We start from the raw sequence: 27,031 nt of genomic DNA, 5'->3' as shown, positions 1-27,031 counted from the left end.
GAGTAGGGTGACTACGAGTGAGAGGACTAGAGAATACGCCAAATGATGACACATTGAAGTAATTGGGTATGTTTAGCCTGGAGAAAAGATTTTTTTTGGAGGAGGGAAGGACATGATAATGACTTTCAAATATTTTAAAAGATTTTCATTTAGAAGAAAGATTTGACTTCTTTGGGGGGAGGGGTGTCTCAGGACAAAATGAAGAGTGGAGGGTACAAAATGCAGAAATGTAGATTTCAGCTGGATACAAGGGAAAAAACAAATTCCTAACAGAGCTATCCATAACCAAAATGTGTAGTCTTCAAGTGGAAGATGTAGAACTACTTATTGGGCACGTTACAGAAGAGATTACTAATCAGGTATGAATTAGACTTGATAGACTTTGATGTCCCTTCAAACTCTGATATTCTATGATGGATGGATAATACAAAAATAATGTTGCCATATGAAAAAATGAAGCAACTAGACCAATTTACAAACATTTGATCACCTGCCCTGTAAAAGGTATATAAGACTAACATTCGTTCCAACAGGTAAAAAGCTAAAAATATTGGATATTATATGGTAAGTACCAAATAAGCTAAATAAATACAGAGGATAAAGAGACCACTTTGAGTAGAGATAATCCGGAAAGGGAGCATAGAAATGGCATCTGAGTTGTACTTTGAAGAACCCAACATTAATAAAATAAGTATGGACTAATTTAAGGGCAAAGGAGATGAACCCTGTTAATTAATCAATACACACACTGTCATCTAATTCTCCAGTCAACACATTTGAAAGATGGGTAATCAATGAGAGATGCTAAAAAGGAAAGCAAGAACTATATATGTAAAATTACTGCACATTAAAGAATTGATAAATGCCCACAAGTTGGAGATGAATTGTCTTTCAAAGTTATGAAGCAAAAAAAAAAAAACCACTTAAAAGAGACCAATAAACACTCCTTTGTGTTTCTCTAGCCTCAGAGAGTCAGTATTAAAAACTAATTTTTTTGGAAGGAAATATGGCAGAGCAGGGTGAAATTGGGAACCAGAAGTCAATAGTCCTGGGTCCCCACCTGACACTTGTCAGGTGAGTGACCTCAGGTAAGTCACTTAAACTCCTTCAACTTCAGTGTCCTTATCCCTAAAATGGGAATGATGATAATAACAACACCTAATACATTCTCTTTGTGGTGTTGTTGAGAAGCTGAAAATAAAGTGGATTTTTTTTCAAAGGAAAAAAGGGAAAAAATTAATAAAAATAATTCTTGACATATTTATGTGTCTCAACTTAAATTTAGATAGAGTTCATCACTGCATAATAATATTGTAGTTGAAGCATTTTGCTCTCACAAGAAATTTTCATGGGTGCTAGTCTTCTGAAGGTTTTCATTTTAAAATATATACAATTTATACTTGGAATATGGACCTGAAATGACTTAGTTTTTTTTTTTTTTGTCTCTCTATAGGGAAGAAATGATTACAGTAAGCCTCTAAAAGTTCATCATTAGCTTAAGCACTTTTTTTCCTCTTTCCTTTAAAAAAATTGTTAAGGACTTTATGTTCAGCAGTTATTGAAGATTAAACTAATTTTGAAGTCTACTCAAAACTTTCTTTAAGGATGCTACTTAAAACAAAGTAAATGTTGGCTTAGTTATGATACTTGTTGTTCTAATACATTAATAACCTATTGTTCACTGTAGTTGCCTCAGCAAGATAATACATTGGGAAAAAAAAAATAGCATTTCCTGGGAGGAAATGAATTCCCACTGTGTGTCATAGGCCCTGGCCAAGAGCTGTTAACCATAGGAGAAATAGCAGTCATCTTCTGGGATAGCATAACAGAAGAGGAGGGATGGGACTCTTTTCTTTTCTCTTTTGTTTAAAGTACTTAGCTTCAACACAAACTATTGTCTATTTGGAAGACTTTGATTTTGCACAACTGTTTTCTGAAAACAGCTTCAAATGCTTCAGAGAAAGTTTGTTCAACATCCTGCAGACAGCAGCATCCTGTATATCTTAAGCAAGCTATGGGAATTTCCTCAGCTGTTGTATTAATACCACAAAGACTAAAATGACAACAAAGGCACTATCGGGTTGGGTCATCAAAGCCTAGAACAACCATTGGCAAACTACCATTTAGTGAGAGTAATAGTTTTTAAAATCAATCAAACATACTAGGCACAGCTGTTCCAACAAGATTTTAATCTCATAAATGAATTTTAGCAGATGATACCCAAGTAAGTGGACCCAAGCTTCACTTAATTGTTTATTTCTTTTTAAAAAGCAGAGCTGAAAGAAAATAATGGTAAAATAAGATATGCAAATGGAAAAGGCAAGAAAGAATCTCCAGGGTAATTTATGTTGCCTAAAAGGACACCAGGATTGTTATCTAATCCAATTCATAGTAAAAATATGCTTTATTTTCATTGAATTTCTTAAACCAAAGCTTATAGAGAGATCTTTCTGCTGAGTACCACTGCTGAAAGGAGACCTGGAAAATTACCACATTGAAAGAAACAAAAGAATGTTATTTTAGTAGTTGGCATAAGGAATTTGTGGCACAGAATCAACAAACAATACCAGCTATTATTTTGCACCCTAATATTTGGGGGTTTTGAAAAGCACACTCTCTTCAAAATGAGTCTGCCTTCAATTGATAACAGCTCCCAATTAAATTGTACTTTATGGTTTATAAGATTGTTTTCCGCACAATTGTGTGAGGAAGGTAGTACAAATATTATTACCCTTGTTTTATAGATACCCAAGTTGGAGCTCACAGAATTTAACTCACTTTTTCTAGTAAGAGGAAGAGAAAATTCTACAAACTAGGCCACCTGACACCATGATCAATGGTTTTTTTTCACCATACTATCTGCCCTTTAAGAGGCTGGAGCAAGGAGGCTCAATGGTACAGCAAAAAGAGGACTGGAAAAGGAGTTAAGAAACCTGGATTGCTGTGTCAGTTCTGTTTACTGTTTGACACAGGGCAAGACACTTCAGTTTTGTGGGCCTCAGTTTCACCATCAACAAAATGAGGAGTTTGGAATTAGAACACCTTAAAGGTCATTTCCTACTAACATTTTATAATCTATGATCTTATGGTTTAATTTCTAGCAGAAGTCTCCCTCAATGGCATTAAAAAAAAAATCCTCCTACCTTTTAGTTAGTTGTCCTCTTGCTGTATTTAAACAAATGGAACCCAAACTCTACCTCCGTCTTGCTGTTAATCAGCCGTCATTTGAAGGTATGATTAGGATGAAGTTATGAAATACAGAATGCCAAACATCCTTTTTGAAGAGCAGCATAAATTCTTGCTTCTGTAACTCTGTAACTTAGCAGGCAGGATGGTGGGTTAAAGTTCGGCACTCAGGTTGCTTCCTCAGCACCAAATCAGAAAGCTCTAGTTAAGTCCATTGATGTCAGTTTTGGTATTCAGTGAAGCAAGGAAATGGATTAGAGGGCTAGAATACGAAAACAATATTAAACAGGGAGGCTAAAGCCAAGTACCAAAGCCCTCAGCTCAACTGTGTATGGCTGGCTTCACTGAAAATTACAAGGATCTATTTAAACACATACTCACACTTACAAACACATACTTGCTCTTGCTCATACTCTCCCCCTCGCCTATATTCAAGCTTTGAATTGGGGGACAAGGACTTAACTTGTGACTTCATTGATATAGGAAACTCTCACATGAGGGAACTCTTTACCAATGCAGTAACTTTCTATGAATCTTAGGATGTAGGAGAGTTGCCTCTCAGGGACCCATGTGAAAGGCAGGACATGAACCCAGCTCTCCTTGGCCCCAAAGTCAGTTTTTGAACCAATGCTACACCTCTCTTCATGAGTTCCATAAACTTGGATATAGGTCTTGATAGATTTTATGATGTATGAAAATAGAAAATATGAGATAAGAAGTTTAAATGAGATAAATCAGTTTAAACAGTAATCTGTTCTACATTATTTTTTCAAATTATTTTTAAAATATAATAAAAACAGTATCTTTTCAAAATAACTTTGGACATGTTAAAAAACAGAACTATATAAAGGATGATGCACTTAGGATTAAAATAAAGAACATTCACTATGGACTTTTTCACATAATTTAAATTAAGAAGATAAAATTGGGCCTGATCCAGTGTTGAAAAACATGAATTGCTCCCTTCTGAGGTGGTTAAAATATTTATTTTTTCAACTCATTAGAATACCATCTGTGTCAATGAAGGAGTAATTTACTAAGCAGTTATCTACATGCCAGAAAAAACTTAAGGCATCTTTCCAAAATTAGAAATTAATTGTCTTCCCAGACAAACCTCCCTCATGAGTTGCCTCTGAGAAGTATGTAGTATGGATACTGAGTGTGTAGTAGGGATACTGATGGCTACCAAGATTCCTTTCACTATGAGAGAGGCAATCCCAGTTAGAAGATGGAGTAAACTTACCATGTTTCTACTAATGCCCTCACTCCTCTCTCCACTGTGAAACTTGAATTAGAAAAGAGAAGGTAGAGAGAAGGTAGACAGTCCTGTTAGGGTCAGCGAATGCTTTGGGAGAATTACAGAGTCAATCTCACAATGGATATATTGAGAATTTAACACTGGTAATTTGATGATGTACAAAATGCTCTTATGTACTATTTTCTAAAAGAATTACAAAAGACAAAGAATCCAAATAAGGACATTTTTTAGGAAACCTCAAGCATCTTTATAAAACAAACAGTATGAAAGAATTTTTTGTGTTGGAAGATACCTTAGAGTAGCAGTAGTTCTTCAACTGGAGTCAACAGATCCCAGTGAATAGATTTCAAGGCAGGGGGTGTCCTATGACTTTGGGTGAGGAAAAATACTTCTTTCTTTTCACTAACCTCTAACTGAAATTTGCATTTTCTTCAATTATGAATGTAGGCAAGAAATATTATTCTGAGAAGTGGTTTACAGGCTTCACTAGAATGTCTAAGAGGGGAGGATCCAAATACACAAAAAAGAACTCCTGTCTTAGAGACTTGTTCATTCATTCGACAAATGTCTTTTGAATACCTACTGTATGTTAAGCACTATAATCACTTGGTCCAAACTTGTCACTTTATAGATGAGAAAGAAAACAGTCCAAAAAAGAAAAGAGGGGCCCAAGGTCACATGACTTGCCAATGGCAAAATCAAAACCAGAGAGCACTTTGTAGAACACCTACACTAGTGTTTCTTCTCCCACACCAGGCTTCTCATTCATTTTCCTTCGTACTCTTCTACGGTGAGAAGCAGGTAGTCAAAGAGAATAACTACCAGTTTGCAGGTAATAAAACTGAAATGGAAGTATATTAAAGTCTGATTCAGTGTCAATAAATTGGAGCCCAAAAGAGAAGCCATCCTTTATCACTTAATGTCTACTGCTTTAGACATCTGAATCATCTTACTTTTTGAACTGTAATATTACTCTTGTAAGTGGGGGTAGGTTGCACAAATTCCCCATTTCAAATGGTGATTACACCATCATTTCATTTCAAATGAAAATGTGAAAGAGATAACAGTCCCTTCAGATCACAACAGCAGTCTGTCTAATCAGACCCTTATTAAGTCAACATTTAATATAGTAATTAATGTGAATTTCAAGCTCAGTTACAAAATAAAATCCCAATACATAAAGAAAAAAAGGTCAGCCCCTATTAAAAAAAGAGCTTAACGTGAGCTGTATTGAACCACAATAATTCAGCTATAATTCAACTTACCACTCACGTCACTAACTCTAGAGAGCATAGAAGCATAGAAAAGACAAAGCAAAGAACAGAATTTTGGGCTCCCCCCCCAACTCTTCTATCAAATACACAGCAGTAACAGGGACAAAGCGTCATTATAGAAGGAATAAAAGGCTCTTTAGATGCTGCCTTTTTTTATTCAATGAACCCACTCGTACACACAAAGTTCATGCCACGATGTCTCGGAACACAGTATTGCCAGGGTATGCTAAAAATGGGGCCGATAAGTTAAGCACATAAAGCAAAATACAAGTATTTTTGCATAAGTCTGTATAAGTCTACAAAATATTGGACATGCTTATGGAAATACTACTGTTTGCCTTGTTTCAATAGTTAATGTCCTCTCAAACTTTTGGTTTTTTAAAAAAAAAAACAAACCTATATTCAGCTACTATCCAAACTGAGAACTAATTGAGTATTAAGTTTCTATGCAACTTTCTAACACTTGGAAAACAAAAATCTACAAGATTAGCTAAGTGGCAAGGCCCAGTGGTTCCTCCTAATCATAGTAATTTGGCAATCTATCAGCAACTGGAACAGAATTATCCATCTATAGGTTCTATGTCTCTTTATCTACTTTATCATTGCAACAGAAAACTCAATTACTTAGGAAAAAAAAATGAGGTTGCTGAGCATTTCTTAAGCTGGTTAGCGTGTGGCAATTCTGATGCAATGCTGCCCTAAAAATGAACTTTGTTATAAACAGCAAGATATCCCCAGTAAATGTGGTTAGAGCAAGGGTGGAGTACACTCTGGGGGAAATAACACACCCCTGCTAGCTTTAGCTAAACCAAGTTTTGCACGTTAATAACACAGATTTTTCCAGGTTTTCCCGGACTTAGCAGTCACATTTGTTTATGAATTCTTAAAGAAATGGGGAGAAAAGTTTATATTCCCTTCTCAGCTTCCCCAACTTAGAAGGAGAGACAGATTTTCCCAGGCACCTGTTGTTGTAAATGAGAAATGAAAGGTAGGTCAGGCAGACCGACCAACAGAACACTAGACAGAAAAGAACTGGTAAAAAGGAAGTCAGAACATGCCAACTTCTAAGTTTAGAAATAGCTGGTTTTACATATCTCAAGGCATGAAAAAGTTATACTTGGGTTTGATACTTCACTTCGGTGTGTTTTTCAGAATCTCAACACACATGAACATAGGCATTACCTAAAATCCTCACTAATGCTACAACTAATCTGGTCACACAAAACAAAGTACTAGGAGAATGCTGCTTACCAATAAGTGAGGCTTAATTGAGAATTATTGCCAGCACTTCATTTCTAATATTGCTTTGGTAGGTTTGTGATTTGAAATCATATAAGGTAAAAATAATTTTGAAGAAAATGATCAGTGCATGCTCTTTCAAAGCAAACCACTTTTGTTTATACCAAAGGCTCTGTCTTTTTATTTCACAACCACCACCCACTTCTCCAAACAAGTGATTCAATGTTCCATAGGAATTTTAATTGTTTCCATGACTTCCTACCTGCCAACTAGACATACACGAGACACCTTTTAAAAGCTCTATTTTTTTTAAATGGCAGTATTAGAGACTTTTTTTTTACTTACATGCTACTTTTTCTAAGTGAATAAGCTGAATAATATAATTTGTCTATTATCATTACATACCCCCAAAGATACTCATCATTGGATTCTCAATTGTCTGAAATATACCACAGAATGAAAGTCAAATATCCAGAAACAAGACACAAATTTGTTGATACCAAAAAATAAACCTTGACCAACAATGAAGAAATCATATGAACCATATTCCCTCCTCCCCACTCAACTCCCCTCCCCTCAAAACTCCAATGCAATAAATCAGTCTAGTTCATTACTTTTCATCAGTGTTTTGGGCGGCACCCTGGAAGCAGCCCTAAGGATATCTGAAGGGAGATCTAACAGACCTAGTTTTCCTTGATGTTGCCAAATTATATCAGCAACATACTGTTCTTAGCATGTAATAAAATAAACTATATCTTATTTCAAGCAGTATGAGAAGAACTATTAGTCTGGGAATCAGAAGAACTGGGTTCTAGTCCTGGCTACATAATCAGCTGAGCAGATCACTTCAGTTTTCTGGATTTCATTATAATCATCTTTAAATTTAGGGGGGTTGGACTAGATTAGAGGTTTGTACATTTCCAGCTAGGAAGAACTTCAGTGATCATTTAGTCCAAACCTCATATGTGAGGGAAGCTGAGACCTAAAGAGATAAAATGACTTGACCTATGTCACACAGGTAATAAGACAGCCATGGTTTAACTCAATTCCTTTGAGTCTAGTGATCTTTCCACAGAACTACGATGTTTTTCTAACAGAGGAATCCCTCCCACCTCCCCACCTCCCAACCATTGGCATATTAGCCAAGAAAGCGGCCCTTAGTTGGGGATAACAGGAAAGATAAGAGACTCTGGGACACCAATGGAAGGGCTAGAAGAGGTAGGGGAGGGGAATTCACCCCAGAGGACCGTCTGGTAGTTTTCCAGATGATTTAATATCACCCCCAAGTTTATTAAATATCCTCTGAGGATACAAAGACAAGCAAAAGTCTTCCTGCTGTCAAGGAGCTTATGTTCCAGGATGGCAGAGTGAGGTGGGAGACACAGCATGTAACCAGAAAAGCGTATGCAGGATAATCTGAGGAGGGGGAGCATTAGAAAACCACTGGGAATTGAGGCATTAGGAAAGGCCTGTGTAGGCAATGGTGTATGATCTTAGCCTTGAAGAAAGCTAGGGATTGTAAAAGGTGAGGATGAGAAGGAAGCATAAAGGCATTGCCACGGGAGATTGAATGCCAAATTCAGGAAAGAATAAGAAGGATAAATGGGTTGGTCTTAAGAGTGTGTGAAGGGGAGTGAAGTGAAATAAGCCTGGAAAGGTAGACTGGAATCTGATTGTGAAAGGCTTTATATGCCAAGTTAGGGAGTTTCTAGTTCATCTTAGAGTCACTAGAGAGCCACAGGAGGTACCTGAGTCAAAACTATTTTGGTAGCTGTGGGGGGGAGTGTATTAGACTAGGGAGAGACTGGAAGCTAGGAAACCAAGTAGGAGGTTGTTATAATAGTCTAGATAAGGACCTGATGAGGGACCAAACTGGGATGGTGGCCATGAAAGTAGATAGTATACATGCAAGAGATGTTATGAAGGTTGAATCTATAAGGCTTGGCTACTGATGAGGGCAGGCGAGGTAAAAGGAAGAAGTGAGGAGGACACTTGAGGTTGCAAAACTGGATGTGTGAAAGGATTGTGGTGCTAAAAACAAAAATAGGGAAGTTTGGAGAAGAGGCAGGTTTAAAGGAGAAAAACAAGTTCCATTTTGAACAGGTTGATTTTGACATACCTATGTAACACTAGATTTGTATTCAGTGGATCTGAGTCTGAATCCCAGCTCTGCCTCTATGTGGATGACCTTGGGAAAATCAATTAACTTTTTGGGACCTCAGTTTCTTCACCTGTAAAATAAGGGGGTTAGATCAGTCAATAAGGTCCCTTCCAGTTCTAATTCTATGATACTATGAGGGATGAGAGAGAGAGAGACAGAGAGAGAAAGAGAGAGAGAGAGTAGGACTAGTTACATAGATACAGAAGTTATCTGCAAAGAGACAATCACTGAACCTAGGAAAGCTGATAAGGAGAGAGGAAAGTAGGAATGAGTTGAGAGACAAAAAAAAAAAAGGGAAGACAAAAACAAAGCCTAGGACAAAGCCTTGTGGGACATGTAGGGTTTGAGACACGGATGAAGATGTGGCAAAGGAGAAAGAGGAGGGAAACTGGGAAAGATCAGTGGGAGTAGGAGAAAAGTGAGTAAAGGCAAGGACTATAGAAAGTGTTCCATAGAAATTTGGTAAAAGGAGGAAGGAAATAAGCATTTATATAGCACCAACTATGGGCCAGGAACTGTACTGAGCACTTTACAAATATAATCTCATTTGATCCTCACAACATCTTTGTGAGGCTGATTCTTGTTATCCCCTTTTTTTCAGTTGAGGAAACTGAGGCAAAATTACTTGCCTTTGATTACACAGCTACAAAGTGTCTGAATATGGATTTGAACTCAGGTCTTACTGACTCCAACTCCAGCCCTCGATTCACTGTGCCACCCAGTTCTCCAGGGAAGATACAAGAAGACAGTTTACTATTTTTAAACAACTATTCCCACTAAAGTATTATCTAGGCCACTAGAACTTTGTCCAGGATGGTAGGTCTAGGAGGGAAAGCAAGCCTCCTCGGTCTATTATTACTATCCATATCCATAATATATAGATGATGACTCCAAAAATAAATCTCTCTATGTTCAAACTCATTCATTAGACTTTTAGCTTCTTGAGGCAGTAACTGTTTTGCTCTTTTCTTTGTATACCCAAAGACCAGCACAGCATCCAACACTGTAAATCTAGTTGAACTGAAGAGGATTGATGGTGGGTGAGGCTCAGTTTCATTTTGGGTGTGACCGGGGGCCACACCCCTCCACCAAGGCTTGAAGGTAGTGGAAGCAATGGAACAGATGGGTGCCTGAGATACCCCAAGCTCTTCTCCTCCTCCCCCACTTCATCCTCAATGAAAAGTTTAATTTGGGGGCTATTTTCATCACCATGTGTCCTCCTGGGCTCTACCTGTGAGGAGGAGCTCAGGGTGATGGAATCCTTGTAGGCTGTGGGAAGAGGAAATGTTTTGTTACAACTTCTGCAAATCAAGTAAGGTTGGAGCTGGGAAGGTGGGTAGTCTCACACACTTTTATCTCAGTAAATTAAAACCAATCCACCACCTATTCCCCACTCCCTCTCCTGTCCTGTTATGATGCTCCAGTCTTCTCAAGATTTGTTCCAGTTAGTCAACTTTACCACTTATTTATTAAGTATTTACCATGTCCAGAACATTGTGTTAGGTGCTAAGGAAGATGACAAAGATTAAATAAAAATGTGGTCTCTGTTCTCTCAGAGTTTACGATTTAGTATGTGGGTACAACATGGGCATCTAGGTGGTTCAGTAGATAGAGCACTGGGCCTAAAGTCAGGAAGACCTGAGTTCAAATCTGATCTTAGACACTTACTAGCTGTACGACCCTGGGCAAGTCACTTATCCTCTGTTTGTCTTAATCCAATGGAAAAGGAAACAGTAAACCACTTCAGTATCTTTGCCAAGAAAACCCCACGAACAGTACTGGCTTGCTATGGTCTATGGGGTCACCAAGAATAAGACATGACTGAATAACACCCAATATATACACAACTAATATGAAATAATACATAAATACATAAGAGTCTAGCAAACAAAATGCTTTTTTGAGGTCTAGTGTACCATTAGTAACTGAGAAGATCATTTTTGAGTTGAGCCTTAAAGGACAGATGGGATTTTAATAGGCAGATATTGATGGGAAGAGGGAGAGGGTATTTCAGGTACACAGAACATTTCTGAGGTTCTAGAATTATAGCGCTACATGTTTCCAATGGATTGATCTTTTTCATGACTATGCAAATGAATAACCATAAGGCAGCTCACTACCTTAAATTCACTGACCCAAAAGCAATTGTGGAAGTTTTTCTTCAGCAGAATTTCATCTTAGTATTCTTGTATTTGCATTTTGCTGGAAATGTCTGTTTTTAAGTCAAACTTGACTTTCCCAGCTGCAGAGGAAATGACAAGAAAAGAAAAACACAGCCAATAGATATCAACAATTAATTCCATCCACAACTACCCAGCTGTTTGTGCATGGAAGAATCAGCCAGATTCCTTTTGGGGTTTTCACCACTGAAAATTGATACTGCATATTCAGAGACACAAGCTGTTTGTAACATGTCAGGAATGTGTGTAAGATCACAAAAAGTTGAAGAGGATAAAATGAAATCCAGATCCAACTCTCTTTAGGATTTACCAGCATAATTTTATATCTGAAGAACTTATATACACCTATATTTTTGCATATGGATACACACACATTTTAAAAAACTCACTGAAAGATATTTCCCCTCTGATAAGAATGGCAATGTGCCAATTACGTCAGAGTCATTATCCAGAACAGACACTGATTTATCAGCACAGAGAAGGTGTGACATTCTCAGGAATCCATATAACCAAAGAATATTGAATTCAGCAAGCCCTTTTAGATTATACAACTGCTTTCACAACATGTATTTTTTTAAAGTTTCTTTACAAATATGAAAGTTATTACTACTTAATATTTTGCCTGTGGATAAAAACAAAAGCAAGTTCTTCCAGTTAGTAGAAGCATTATTGTGACACATGCATGTACCTGCCATTTTTAGGAATTTAGGTACATTTAATCAATAAGTCTTTATTATATGCTTACTCTGTGCCAAGTACTGGGTTAGGTGTTCAGGATACAAAGACAAAAAAATGAAAGTCTCTGATCTCTTACACTTTATCAGGCAAACCAGAACCTAAAAAGTATACACAAAAGAAATACCAAAAAAGAAAAAAAATGGGGGGGGGGTAATCTGGGGGAAGAGGGATCAAAAAAAGGAAAAAGCCTTGTATAGAAGGTGACTGTGAAGGAATCCAGGGATGCTGAGCCAGAGGCAGATGTGAGGAGGGACTGCCTTCTAAACATGGTGGGAATGCAAAGATGAACATAATGTAGGGGGAACACAAAGAACCAATCAACAAACATTCTTCCATGCTTACTGTGTACCAGGAAATATGTGGATAAAAAGAAAAAGTGAAAAGGGTATCTTTAATGGTCAGTTTGACAAGTCTCAGGTAACCAAGATTTTCCTTTTTAGCATCATCCCAACATCCTAACTTGCCAGACAAAACAATAGATTTAATAACCCTCCAGTGCAAAGGCTTGCCATACTGAAAGTTCTCATAAAGAATCCAATAGAACTAGTCAGTTACCTTGAGCACCCATTCCGTTCAGATTGATAATGCAATGTTATGGTGCTACCCAAGGCACAGGCAGGTGGCACAGTGGATAGGGTTGGAGTCAGGAAGACATGAGTTGGAATACTACCTCAGGAACTCACCAGGTGTGTGGTCCTGGACAAGTCACTTAATCTCTCTTCTTTACTACCTTCATCAGTAAAATGGAGATAATACCAGCACTCAACTTAGAGAGTTGTTAAGAGGATCAAATGAGAATATTTATAAAGTGCTTTGCAAACTTTATAGAGGTATATAAATGTTAGCTGTTATTAGTTTGCTATTAAAGAAAAGACAAATTAAAGCTGGCAGGGTTTCCCATGCAAACCATAAGCAATCTCACTAAAATCCATCTTCAATCTTCTCTCTTGAGTAATCCTTTTCATATACTTTCCATTATAGACAAATCAGGTTATCCGTCATTCTCCATTTTGTCCTGCTTTGGCCCTCTCCTGTATGCATTTGTATAGGCCCAACTCCTATTCCTGGAAGAGACACTATCACTCTGCAGACTGAATTATTTTATTTCCTACAGGGTCTGAGTCAGATGCCACTTTCTCTATACCTTCCCTCATTTCCAAAGCTAAAAGTATCCTTCATGAATCTCTTACCCCACTATCTGACCTCTCATATTATACACATATTGTAATATACTATAGTTATTTGGGCACATAAATCTACCCTCCCCTTTCAACTTCAAGATTCTTGATGACAGAGACCATAATTTTTCATTTTTATTCCCACTGCCTAGCACAATACTCTGCACACAATAGGTTCTATCTACATGTTATTGTTTTTTAAAGGAAAATATGACTGTAAGACCATGTTTTTCCTAAACACCAATGAATAGCTAATACTATTTGCTGCTAGGATTCAATTCAATTATTTTTCCTCATCTGTAAAACGTGGGAGTTGAACCTGAGAAGTACCTTCTAGCTCCAAATCTATATTCTTAACTGATCTTGAAGTTATCAGAGGCTAAACAGTCAAAGTCTTCCAGCAGGGAGTGGGACTCTTCTTGGAATATATGCCAAAATGAAAACAAAGCAGGAGAACTGAAAAGAGGTGTTTCGCTCTTAAACAAATATCATTCAGTTAAGGGAACATCTGAGGGAGGAGTTGATTGTTTAATCTTTGGCTGATGGACACACATACTTATACAAGTCTGGTATCATCAGGGACCTAAGTAGTATCAGGGATGATCTTTGCTTGGCAAACCTCAATTCAATGGGACTTTCAGCCCCAAGAGAGTCAAGCTAATCTCTAAGGTTGGCTGAGAAGAAGAAAGCAGGTCAGAGTTCAGCTCATCTCGGTCAGAATAGAGCAGGTGGGTAGCAATGACAAGGAGTTTTTTTTACCAAATGAAAAAGCCATTAAGCTCTTAGCACATTAACCAAAAAATAATTTTATTCATTCATAGTCATGACTTCACTAACCACTGAATTAGAACTCCTCTGGTGTTCCTCATAGCTTTCATACAGTTGACAGACAAAATGATATCTGAAAGTCATGAATGTCAGTCACAGACTCAGAGCCAAAAATGCCTCCAGAGAATGACTAATCTGTCTCCCTGTTTTTATAGATAAGAAAAGTGGGACTCAAAAGAGAAAAAAATGACTGACCCATGGTCACACAACTACTTAAAAGAGTCTCCTGATTCTCTGGGAAGTGCTCTTTCCACCATATAAAACTGCCCATCAAAGGCAAAGAATGTGTAAATTAGTTGGGAAGGATGGTATACTTCAAGTAATCTAGGAGAGGCCTTCATTTTAAAAGGTTGATGGACATCTCTCAAACTAACATATTTCCACCAAGTTCTCTTTTGTTGCCCTTCCCAATCTTTTGCTTTTTTATTTTAAATAAAAATCAAATCACAAACTGACAAAATCATGGCATGCTAAGACAGGTACAAGTGTGACAATTCCTGAAAGACCACATCAGACTCTCCTATTTTCTTATTGCCTTCTTATCTTCAATGTGATAAGAAGTGTGGAGAACAGGATCAACCTGATACTGGATAAATTGCTTGTGTGTGTGTGTGTCGGAATGGAAGCTGTTCAAGTAGATCCAAAAGATTCAAGGACTAAAAACACTGGTATACAAACTTCAGAAAAGGTGGAAGGGACCAGAAAAATAGTGGACAGTAAGGGGAGGGCCGCTGAGTATAATAAATAAAACAATTATTTTGAATCTCCCATGTACAAGGCACTAAACCAACAAACAGATAAACTAATTTGCCACTGAGATTCAAGGCCCCCTAATTAATTAGAAGAATTCTTCCCTTTGACTGACTTCCAATTCTTGTATATTTCCCTTGGCAGGAATAATGAAGCGCAGCCTACTGGGAAGAACACTGGGTTAGCAGCTGAGTACAGCCTCGGACAGATCACTGATTCTTCTCTGAACTTTAATTCCTTTATCTATATATATATATATAAAAAATCATTTCCTCTCTATTTCTCAAAGGGCTGATAAAATCAAAGGAGACGAGATGCAAAAGTGGTTGAACAACTATAAAATGCTCTAGAAATGTAAAATATTTTCGTTGTTATTACCCAGGTTAACAGGTGGTCCCTATCGATATTTGAGAGTTGAAGTGCCCAGTTTATATAAAATGAAAAAAATTCTAAAACTAAATTTGTGGGTGGAAAGTCAGGTAACGTCTTTGAAAAAAGTGGAGAGATTGCTTTCAAAATAAGTATAAAATGGCTCCAAGATAATGTTAACCATAATGAAGAAGCTTTGTGTTAGAGATAAGCTAGATAACTGATGGAAGTGACTGAGTGATTCAAGATACAAAGAGGTGCAGGAACAAATGGAAGAAAGCGTCATGGAGTTTTGAAAAAGGCTGAGGATTAGCAAAAAGCAAACCAGAGCAAAGGTAATAAGGGCTGATGGAAGCCTACTCCACAAATCATTGCTAAGTGCTTTCTCAATCTAGGAAGCAGAAGCACTGCCTGGGCTAGAAAGGCCCTTAGAAAGCTAGGAGGGAAAGGGTATGAAGAAACAATAATCAAAGAAGATTTGTAGACTGTTAATAGTCATCTGAAAGCATACTCCGAATCACTAATAAGAGTACAAATCAAAACAACCCATCTCACATCCAACAAACCGGCAAGTTGACAAAAGATGTGAATCGCTCATTGAGAGGTTGTAAGGAAACAAGTACCAATACATTGTTGGTAGAGGTGTGAATTGTTCCAAGCATTCTGGAGGCAATTTGGTATTATGAGAAGAAAGTGACTAAAATTTCACTTTGGCCCAGAGATTCTACTACAAGGCATACACCTCAAGGTCACTGACAAAAAGGGCTCTACAAGCACCAAAATATTTATAGGAATACTTTTTGTGGTAGCAAATTACTGGAAACAAAGCAGATGCCTATTGACTGCATTGTGTCTAAACAAAGTGTAGAACATAAACATAATGGAATATTGTTGTGCTGTGAGAAATAACAAGCAAGATAAAAACAAAATAGCATGGAAAACTATATATGAACTGATGCAAAGTGAAGTAAGCAAGGATAGGAAACAGTATACTCAATGGAAGTGGAACAAATGACCACTACCCCCCAAAAAATGGAAACTAAATTATATGAAATTATGAAGATAAACTTGACCCCAAAGAAAAGATATGAGATGACAATTCCCCCTGCTCCTTTGCAAAGCTCAGGGTCCAGAGGTATGGAACACTGCATATAATATCAGAGTTTTAAAAACATATTGATTAGTTTTAACGATTTTTTTCCCTCTTCTTTCTCTCTTACTTTAAAAAAAATTCTTTGTCATGAGGGATGGCTCTCCGGGAGGGGCTTATGGGAAGAAAACAGGAAGAAATTGAAGAAATACAAAACAAAATGTGTAAATAAAAATCTTTTTTAAAAAGGAATCCTAGTGAGTTGCTCCAAAGCATTTTGTCTCCTTTCACATATGGGGTCTTTCCTGACCCTCCCCAGCCCACCCATTACCTAGCATTTATTTTTTATATATTTACATGTCTCCCCCAATGGAATATAAGCTTCTGAAGGGCACAGCCTGTTTTGGTTTTGAGTGTTCATTATTCTCAGTGTCTTTGTCAGATGCTAGCACATAGACATTTCAAAAATGCTCTGTGCTTACTAAGTGAGCCACATACTGTATAGGGATACTGTGCTCATAAGTAGTACACTAGTGATTACATATTGATACAAATGCCAATCATCTGATTTACAAACAGATGCTTTAGAGCATGGTTCCTAACCTGGGGTCCGTGAATTTGTAAGCATTAAAGGGTATGCTCATACTTATCTTCAAACATTATTTTAAGTCATGAAGGAGCCAAGCTAAACAAAACATATAAATTGCACATCTGTTCTCAGGTGTGTAATGACATGACATACTCACTAACCTAGCACTCCAATCATTCAGTCAGGGGTTAGTATTTGGCAAATGGCCCAATAATCACTACTCTGCCACATGTGGAATGTACAACACTTGTGGATCTCCCACCTCTGCAAAGGGGTGGGGTGAGAATGTTTTTTTATATCTCTTCTTTTGAGTGAAGCTTGTTCTTCATAATTTTGCCATATTGACTTTTAATGGTTTTTATGACTGTCTTTCCATTTACGTTGTTATAGTCCTTGAGTATATATTTTTTGGCTCTTCTTGTTTTATTTTGCAGTGTTAATCTTTCCATGCTTCTTTGTATTCATCATATTTGTCATTTCAAATACAGATAGTAATTTATTTAACCTTTCTCAAATTGATGGGTACCTATTTTATTTCCAATTCCTTGAAATAATAAAAAAGAGCTGCTTCTAAATATTTTGAGGTTCATGGGAACCTTTCTTGTCAATGGCCTCCTTGGAGCATGAAGCTATTAGTGGAATCTCTAACTCAAAGTATATAAATATTTTAATCACTTTACTTTCATAATTCCAAATTGCTTTTCCTTTCATAGTGATTAACAGTGTACCAGTGAGGCACATATGAATTTCAGCAAAAATGAAAAAAAAAAATTCAAATAAAACCACCAGCACTTTCTTCTGTCAACGTATACTCTCTGCTTAACAATGATACTGATATTTGTGGGAAACACCAGGATAATTTTTGGTTTTGAAAAATTTGGCTAAGTTGGTTAAAAGTGTATAAAAATGTATGCATATGCATACATATGCATATATACATGTTCACATATAAAGACTGGTAAGTTGAATGTCTGAAAAATAAGTGAGCTATACTTTCTATGATAGTTACTATAATAGTTATAAAATAAGAGTAAAATTGAAGATTTTACTAATTTCCACATTTATGTATAGCTAAAATACAAACTATTGTTTGTTCTTCTGTTATAAAGACTACATATGTGCGTATATGTCCCTCTATGAACTGCTTTGAGAAAACCAGATACCTGCCGCAAATATCTGAATTTGCCTAAGTTCCTACTATAAAGCAGTTGAACTCAAATGAGATAAAATATGTAAGATACTTGTAAACCTTAAATCACTATAAGTGTTAAATGATTATTGATCACTGTAAGTGATGATTATGATCATCATTATCATAAAAACAATAACTATATATATGTAACATATAGTCATAAAATAACAATAACCACAATTGTAATGACCAATCCTGGTCCAAGAAAACAGACAGTAACATATACTTCATGTCTTTCTATAGGAAAGTAGATGATTACAGGGTATGGAATGCTAGATGCAATATCAATTTTGTTTAAATGTTTTTCTTTATTAAAAGGAAGGTTCAAATGGTGGGGATGAAGGTGGCTAGGGAAATTGCTATGATATTTTTTTAAAAACCACATGAATTAAACTTTAAAAACAAATAAATAATGTCGCTCTGTTACATTTAAAAAAGACATGTGATTTACATAAGGCAAGGCCTGCTTGTACTTTCTGAGTATGCATATCTAACATTTGAACCTTGCTACTGGAAAACAGGCTGAAAAACCTGTCTGTCTTCTAAAACTAGGAGTTCTGAACTTTTGGTAGTTAAATTCTTCATCCAATTTTATTTCTCCAGAGAATTTCAGGGAGGTCCATCAAAACAGGAGCTGCTTAAAAGTGTTTCGAAGTCACAAAAGTGATTCAAACACACAGACCCAGCCCCAGGAACACACACACACACACACACACACACACACACACACACACACACCCTCCTCTCATTCCCCTCCTTGGGTGAATGGGGGAAGGGAGAAGCTAGGAAAGCAGAGAACAACAGGAAAAAATAGAAGTGATCAAAGATAAGAAAGACCGCAGGCAATAAATGAGGTACACCCACAAAAGATAGTGAATGAACAACTTTGGTTTTGTATAACGAAAAGATCTTACAATGAGGACGGCTAGGTGGAGCAGTTAATAGAGCACTGGCCCTGGAGTCAGGAGGACCTGAGTTTAAATCCAAACTCAGATACTTGACACACTCACTAGCTGTGTGACTTTGGGCAAGTTGCTTAACCCCAACTGCCCTCCAAAAAGTGATAGATAGATAGATAGATAGATAGATAGATAGATAGATAGATAGATAGATAGATATAGATATAGATAGACAGACAGACAGACAGATGGATAAATGATCTTACAATCCTCTATGTGAGGAAAGAAAAAATGGGTAGTTTTACAATTGGGAAAAATTTAGGATGAAATAAATGGCTTTCACATTTAGAACCAATTTAATAAAGGCAAAATGTAGTAATGGTAAGAAATCAAACCCATGAGATCACAGTTGAAAAAAAAGAAGGCAAAGAAAAGTACTGTTCTTTTTGGGGGGAAGGGGTTGGGGTTGGGGGGGCAATGTCACACAATAACTAAGGTGCCAAGTATAATCTTCCTAAGTACAACTCTGATCATGTTATTCTCCTGCTTAAAAATTTTCAGGGGCTGCCTGTTATATCTAGTATGAAACATAAAACTCAGCTTGATATTTAAAACCCTTCACAGTCTGGTTCCAGATTCCAACTAAGGTTCAGGGAAGAGCTCAGAATAGGAAGGAGGGAGGAGAATTAAGTGATGTGGGAAGCATTCTACAATCCTAAAGGGGAAAAGTTGTTTCTGTATTGTGATAATCATTATTTTATAAGGATTTCATTTTTTAAAATAGGCATTCTTACTTTAGTTCTTTTTTAATTGTTGTTTTTGTATATCTCCAGGTTTATTGCATATGCCTTCCTTTCTTATATTCTATGGTTCAGTCAAATTGGAATTCCCTAACTCATTATTCTATCCCTGGCCTCAGTACCTTTGCATAGGCTGTGCGCTTTGTCTCCCTGTGCCCGGAAGATACCTCTGCCTCTCAGAATCCCCAACTTCCTCCCCAGCTCAACACAAAATGCTACCCCCTCTACAAGAAATCTTTCCCGATCCTCCCAGTCATTAGTGTGCTTGCCTAGGTGTGCCCATTCTCTCTGTCATTCTTTTCAAATTATTTTTTTGGTGACATATTGTATCCTTCTAATAAACATAAGTATCTTGAAAACAGGGAACTTTATTTTTGTTTTGTATTCTCACTGTCTAATATAGTGCAGTACCCAATATATATCAGATGTGTAAAAAATGCTAGAGGTATTGGATTAGAAGATGAATTCATGCTTAGCTTCAAAATACCTTATTTCAGAAACTAACAAAAACACTGACAATTTTATTTGCAAAACCAATAAATACTACAGCACGAAACAATGAAAAGAGTGCTACACTTGGAGTCAGAGAGCTCGGTTTGAATTCCAGCTGCCATTTATCTGGGTGTCTGACCAAGTTGCTTACTTAACCTTTTCATACTTCAGTTTTTTCCTCCATAAAAATGAAGGAATTAGATGACCTCTAAGGTTTTTTCCAGCAAAAGCTTAATTCAAATCACAAAATAATAAGGGCCTGCTCTGTACATTGTTAGACAGTGGAGATACCAAGACCCTCCCTCCATAAAATAATTTCTGCTTGCAAGCTGCTCACATTCTTTTGAGAGCGACATTATACGTACAAAGTACAATAAAAAGTACATCTATTATTCTATTAAAGTATACTTCAACAAAACAGTGAGTGCATATATATAAACAATGTCTACAAAAAATGAAGTTACTGTTGTTATTGACTCTTGTTTTATATACAGAGATAAAAACTTTGAGGTGAGACACCATAAATCCTGTGAAAATGAAAAGCTGTAGTGTTTGTTGACCAATGGATACAGTTTCTTTTACTTGGCATTTACTAAGCACCTACTATGGGAAGAGAGCACTGAATAATCAAGACCCCAAAAGATGAATAAAATATAGGCACTGTCACTAAGCAGTGACATCCAATTCTCTGTCCAAAAACCAAAAAAAAAAAAAAACCGTTAGGTGCTAGGATATTTTTGGGGAAGGGGAGTAGGTGTGGTAGCTAGGTGATAAGGGAAGATAATATTTAAGATGTTTTTTACATTGTAGGTGAAAGTCAAAGAAGCTTAAATAGCTTAAGGAATCCTCAGTGGTTGGGTTATTAAAACTTATCCCAAGATATATAGGCAGCTTGTTATTTCAGTACACAGGCAGCACCACATACACCATTCACAAACACCAAGACAATTCTTCATCACTTACACACAGAGAGAAATGTATGTATGTATGTATGTATGTATGTATGTACGTATATCTACCCTCTCCTGCTACCGATACAAAATAATAAATGATACAGTACTAACAACAGCAACACAACAATTCGGAGATGCTTTTGACTTTGATAAAAAATGGAGATGGAAGAAAGTGAGGTAAGACACATTTGCTGTTCTAGCTTTTCATAATAACTAGTGGTTAGAGAAGACATGTTTGGAAGGCTTGTCATCAGAGTCATTTTCTCTCATTTCTCACATTTAGGATCAACAGTTAATTTTTCTACAATACCCTACTCCTTTCTTTCCTATCCATTATTGCCCCCTTGAAATGAGATGAAATCCATTTTTTTTTCACAAGTCAATTTACTAAGTGAACTGAGCCAGCTCCTTCTCCTAAGTTTCAATTTATAACAGGACTTCAGGAATCATCCTTTGGGATGAATGGCATACACCTTTAAGAAATGTTTGTTTTTGCTATTAAATAAAGTCAAAATATATTTGAAAAAATAGGAAGTTTAATAATAGTTAAGCTAATTAAAATAGCTTATTAATAGTAATTTGGAAGCTAAGAGAAAAGCACAAAAAAAACCAGCAGTGATTTTTAACAGCCCAATCCTTTAACTTCTTGCTGATTTGCTATATAGCAACTCAACAAATGCATACAAGATGCAAACAGATGCCAATTGAATTCAAAGAAACATTTAGGTACCTATTAAGTCTAGCACATTATGTTGGAATCTCCTAGTAAAATTAACAAACAGATATCTGGCACAACCCTTTACCATTAGACACTTCTTAAATACTCATATAGTTGTTTCTAAAAGACAGTCATACAAAATCATAAACAAATATAAAGAGCTCGACACTTAAGAGAACTTGTTCTGCTCCCCCCCAACCTGGACAGTAGTAATTAGGCTGATATCATAATAATGGATTATTTTTCTGAGAAAATTGAGGGCAGGCGACATAAAGATGGTCATGGGGTAGCAGCCTCCCACCCTTTGTAGCAAATATTCATATGTATAAACATCACCTTGTCCTATGAACCAGTTTTGACTTTGTGATGACATTAGCATCTAAACAAAACGGTTAATGTTTCACCTAAAATCAAGCAAGTTATATAATGGGAATTACTGAAAGAAAAGTGAAAAAGTCAAAACAAATCCTAATACTGTTTTAACTTTAACTATACCAATGTAATACTATCATTGGTTAAGTAGTTTTCAAATCAGCATATTAACACAGACCCCTTTATTCAGTCTATGCCAAACATGTTTATATTGCCGAAATATTATGTAAGTACCTTCTATTTTCCCAGTCCCAGCTAGCACCTCAAGTTTCATTAGCACTGTTAAAAAATATTCTGTCTGAATTAAACTGCTTCACCCCTCCAAGATACTTCTCTAGTATAAAATGAACAATGTAAAGATTTATCTAATATTAAAAAAACATTTAAAACATGTTTACAAAACTAAATTCTGCTTTAAGTCATTTGCAATTTTAAAAAAATTTCTAATATTAAAGTAAAAAAGCAAACAACATGAAATCACTAACCTGAAAACAAATGGCCAAGATTGGTTTTGTCCTTTTTGTTTGGAAATTCAGTTGTCCCTCTTTTCTGGGTTAAGATCTCCAAATTTCCTACTCCAGCCAGCACATCTCCGTCTTGTGAAATTGTGCCTTAACAGAATAGATGGCAAGTTGTTCTGGTCCTTACTGTAATCAGAGACTTTACATTCAAGTTATCCCCCTTTTGCCCTACTACTGTTTTATCTCATAGTCCAGGAATCTGACAGTAACTGTGATATGGAAACTTATCTGCTGGCAGAAAGCTGTTTTCATGATATGTTTTAGAAGAGCAAGGGTGGCAAGGGAAAAGGAAAGGCAAAGGGGAAGAAAGAAACCCATCCATCACTGCTCCCCAGGCAGTGGGATGAGAAATTTGCTTTTTATATTTTTTTTAGTATGAAAAGTGCCCATACCCATAAAATTTTTTTAAAAATGCATTTACAATCTTGATCTCAGTGCAGTAAAATTAGTAAATAACAGGTAATTTCTATTTTAACATTTCAGACTCCAAATAAAATATTATAAAGTATGTATTTGCATTCTTAATAATAGCTAATATGTCTATAGTGCTGTTAAGATTTAAAAAGTTCTTTCATTCATTATCTCATTAGACCCTCATGATGACTCTATAAAAAGTAGGTAGCAAAGTACTATGACCCATTTTACAAATGAAGAAATTGAGAGGTCAAGTAGTTTGCCATCATGCCACAGCTAATACATATTTAAGGTAGGATTTAAACCCCTATCTGTCAGGCATCTTCTGACTCCAAGTCCCAACACTTTTACCACTGTACCAAAGTGTCTCTCAAAACAGGATCAGAAAACTCTGTTTTTTTAATTTGCTCTTCCATTTACTTGGAATTTGATTTTGGTCAAGTTAGTTCACCGTATTGAGCCTCAGCCTCCTCATTAATAAAATAAGAATAACATTCTTCTATCTTTTATTCTGCTTACTTCACAAGTTGGAAGGATCAAATAAAATATTCTAAGTGAAAATACTTTGAAAACTACTGTTTCAGGCTGAGCCAGTACAATAAAAATGATAATTCTATCTAAGTTCATTTACTTATTTAGTGCCATATCAAACTACCAAAGAATTATTTTATTTTATTTTTCGCAATTTTTTTTGAGGGGGGAAGGCAGGGCAATTGGGGTTAAGTGACTTGCCCAAGGTCACACAGCTAGTTTTGTGTTAAGTCTCTGAGGCCGAATTTGAACTCAGGTCCTCCTGATTCTAGGGCCGGTGCTCTATTCACTGTACCACCTCGCGGTTCCCAAAGAATTATTTTATAGAGCCAGAAAAAAATAAAAACAAAATTCATCTGGAGGAACAGAAGGTAAAAAATATCAAGGAAATCAATGAAAAAAATGTGAAGGAAGGTAGCCAGAAGTACCAGTGAAGGAAGTACCAGATTTCAAACTATATTACAAAGTGGTAATCATTAAAACTATCTGGAAGTGGCTAAGAAATAGAAGGGTGAAATGGGAAAATGACCCACATGTACAAAAATATTTATAGCAGCTCCTTTTGTGTTAGCCAAGAACTAGAAATTGAAAGGATGACCATCAACTGGTGAATGACTTAACAAGTTGTGGTATATGAATGTAATGGAATACTATTGTGCTATAAGAAATGATGAGCAGATGGACTTCAGAAAAACATGGACTTATATGAACTGATGCCGAGTGAAATGGGCAGAACAAGACGACCACTGTACACAGTAACAACCACACTGTGCAATGACTGACTTCAATGGACTTAGCTCTTCTCAGCAATGAGAGGACCTAAAACAACTCCAAAAGACTCATGATGGAAAATTCCATCCACATCCAGAAAAAGAAATATGGAGTCTGAATGCAGATTGAAGCATACTATTCATTCTCTTCTTTTGACTTTTCTTGTTTTGTTTTTTCTTTCTCATGGTTCCTTTCATTTGTTCTAATTTTTCTATACAACATGCCTAATGTGAAAATATGTTTAACAAGCTGGTTGTTGTCCTTCATTCTCGAAGAGGACCAAAATGACATCACTAAGCTAGAGTAAAATTTCAATGTGTCCAACTGTGGCTGATCACAACAATATTAGCTCAGAATGCTTTACCACAGGTAAGACATAAATAATCCGTATGAACATTTGGGTTGGATTCTCTAAATTTGCACATCCTACATTTCCTTTGAGCTGTTTCAATTCTGCTTTGCTTATAGAGAACAGCACCTTCTCTGATGTGGGCATGCCATGCTGAATGGTCCTATGCCAGTGTCTCCCATGTCACACAATCAATTCCAAATATGAAAATGTTTATTAAGAATGTATATATAGAGCTTATATCAGATTGCATGCTTTCTTGGGGAGGGGGAGGAGAGGAAGGCAGAGAAAATTTAAAAATTATGGAAGTGAATGATGAAAACTAAAATTTAATTAAAATAAAAAAAGAAAAGACTTGTATGAACTGGTGTAGAATGGAATAAGCAGAAGCAACATATATAATAATTTAAAGAAACAAACAAGATGAAACTGAGTAATTGTAAGTATCAATCTTGGTTCTAGAAAAAAAGATAATGAAATCTACCTTCCTCCTCTTGGCAGAAACATGGGAGACTATGGGGTCAGAATGCTGTATATAGTCAGACATGGTCACTATATCTAGTATTCTTGTATAATTGCTCATCTTTGTTCCAAGGGAGGGTTCATTGATGGGAGGAATTTAACAATGAAACAGTTCCATTGGATACAATGTAAAGAAAGAATAGAGGCAGAGAAGGAAATGTCAGGAGTAGAACTGACATGGACGAATAAGAGAGAGTTAAAAACAGAAACAGGGAAAGAAAGTTGAGCTAACGAAGCCTAAGACTGAATTAAAGGAACTTTAACTGGAAAAGAGAGGGTTAGTTATATAACTATAGATCAAACCACATTTTCCAATAGCAAAGGCAACTAGTACCAAGTCTCAGTTCAGTTACTTAGCATTTATATACCACTTCTAAGTTTTATAAGCTATATCTTGCTTATAGTAATACCAAAATATTGTAGTACCAAAAGCAGGCACTGTCACATTTGAGCCTCACAACCTAGTCAGGAAATTGAGGCTCAGAGACATCAAGTGACTTGCCCATGGTGACACCATTGGTGTCAGGTAGGATATGAATGGAGGCTTTTCTCAATCCAAGTCCAGCACTCTTTCTATTCTAACATGCTGACTCTCATCACTGGAAGACTTTCATTATAATATTAAGCAAAATCTCTAAAGATTTTTTTCTAGTCCCCTCCTTTTTAAAAGAAAATAGGCTCACTGTGTCATTCAGTTTTTGAAAAGCGTACACCCTGTATATAATTCTCTCTGCCTACAACTCTACATTTAACTACTGTTCACATTAATATCTGGGAAAACATCCAGTCTTTTGCCACAGACTGCTTTACTAAATACTGTAGTAGTGTTCAACCTATTTGGGAAGTAGAAAGACAATCAAATGAATGTGTGGGAAAGTAAATCATTACCATGCATAGCACAGGATACAGCTGGGACCAGTCAAGCTGATGCAGACAAAGTTACAGTCATCCCCTTAGCTGAACAGGAAGTAGTAATCTAATAAAGTGATTGCCAACCCATACTTCTTTTTCTCCCACCCACTCCCATTTCACTCTAACACACACATACGTATTTATTATAGTTTTCACAACACAAAAATTCACATTCCACCAAAATTATTAGTATAATGGGAAGAATTTTGAGAGAGTAATTATAGATTAAATTTCTGGCTAAGAAGAAACAATAGGGTACAACTGATACATTGATTGCATTCCTCTAGAAGAACAGGTTGTAGCAACAATGACAAAACCAGTTTTGGGCACATAGTATAAAATGATCTTTAATATTCAACTACTGGAAAAAAATAAATAAATAATGCAACGCCTGGAGTTTGTTTCCATAGCATCAAAATATTACCAAAGTAGCACTGTTTCCTTTTTTAAAGACATTTTTAAATCTTTACACCCTAGCAACAAATTTCTTCACCATCTTGTAGACAATTCAGAAAGCATCTTAAAACAGTCAGCACATCTCTCTAAATCTGTCCTGACTTCTGAACTTGCTATAAAAATTTGATGTTATTTCTGATGCTTTCTTCCATTACTTCTCCTACCCAATCAACTACTAAATTCTGTGGATATTCCTCCCATATATGTAGCATCCTTTTACTGCCTCTATTCCTGTTGCCCCAACCCTATTTGAGGCTCTTCCATTAAGTCTTACTTCCTTCACTTTATC

The 27,031-nt window shown here is 36.4% G+C and overlaps 1 protein-coding gene across 15 annotated transcripts in view; it reads right to left on the bottom strand.

The window, feature by feature from the left end:
- Positions 1 to 27,031, bottom strand: part of ADD3 (adducin 3) — a 180,877-nt gene that overhangs the window by 66,745 nt on the left and 87,101 nt on the right. For 6 of the 15 annotated variants that reach the window (XM_069098925.1, XM_069098926.1, XM_069098922.1 and 3 more), the window contains 2 exons: positions 22,752 to 22,877; positions 9,077 to 9,188 (listed from right to left, as the gene is read on the bottom strand). The exons of 3 other annotated variants lie outside the window; for them this stretch is intronic. The gene's annotated coding sequence lies outside the window, so the exon portion shown is untranslated. Of the gene's footprint in view, positions 1 to 3,143; positions 3,290 to 9,076; positions 9,189 to 11,238; positions 11,361 to 22,751; positions 22,878 to 27,031 lie in introns of those variants that run through there. 6 more of the 15 variants (XM_069098923.1, XM_069098920.1, XM_069098928.1 and 3 more) reach the window with 4 other exon arrangements.

Source organism: Petaurus breviceps, unplaced genomic scaffold, assembly GCF_028583685.1.
Source record: "Petaurus breviceps papuanus isolate PSGF00001 unplaced genomic scaffold, PetGlider_PUasm1.0 37, whole genome shotgun sequence".
Taxonomy (NCBI): Eukaryota; Metazoa; Chordata; class Mammalia; order Diprotodontia; family Petauridae; genus Petaurus; species Petaurus breviceps.
This window is presented reverse-complemented; position numbering and strand designations above follow the sequence as displayed.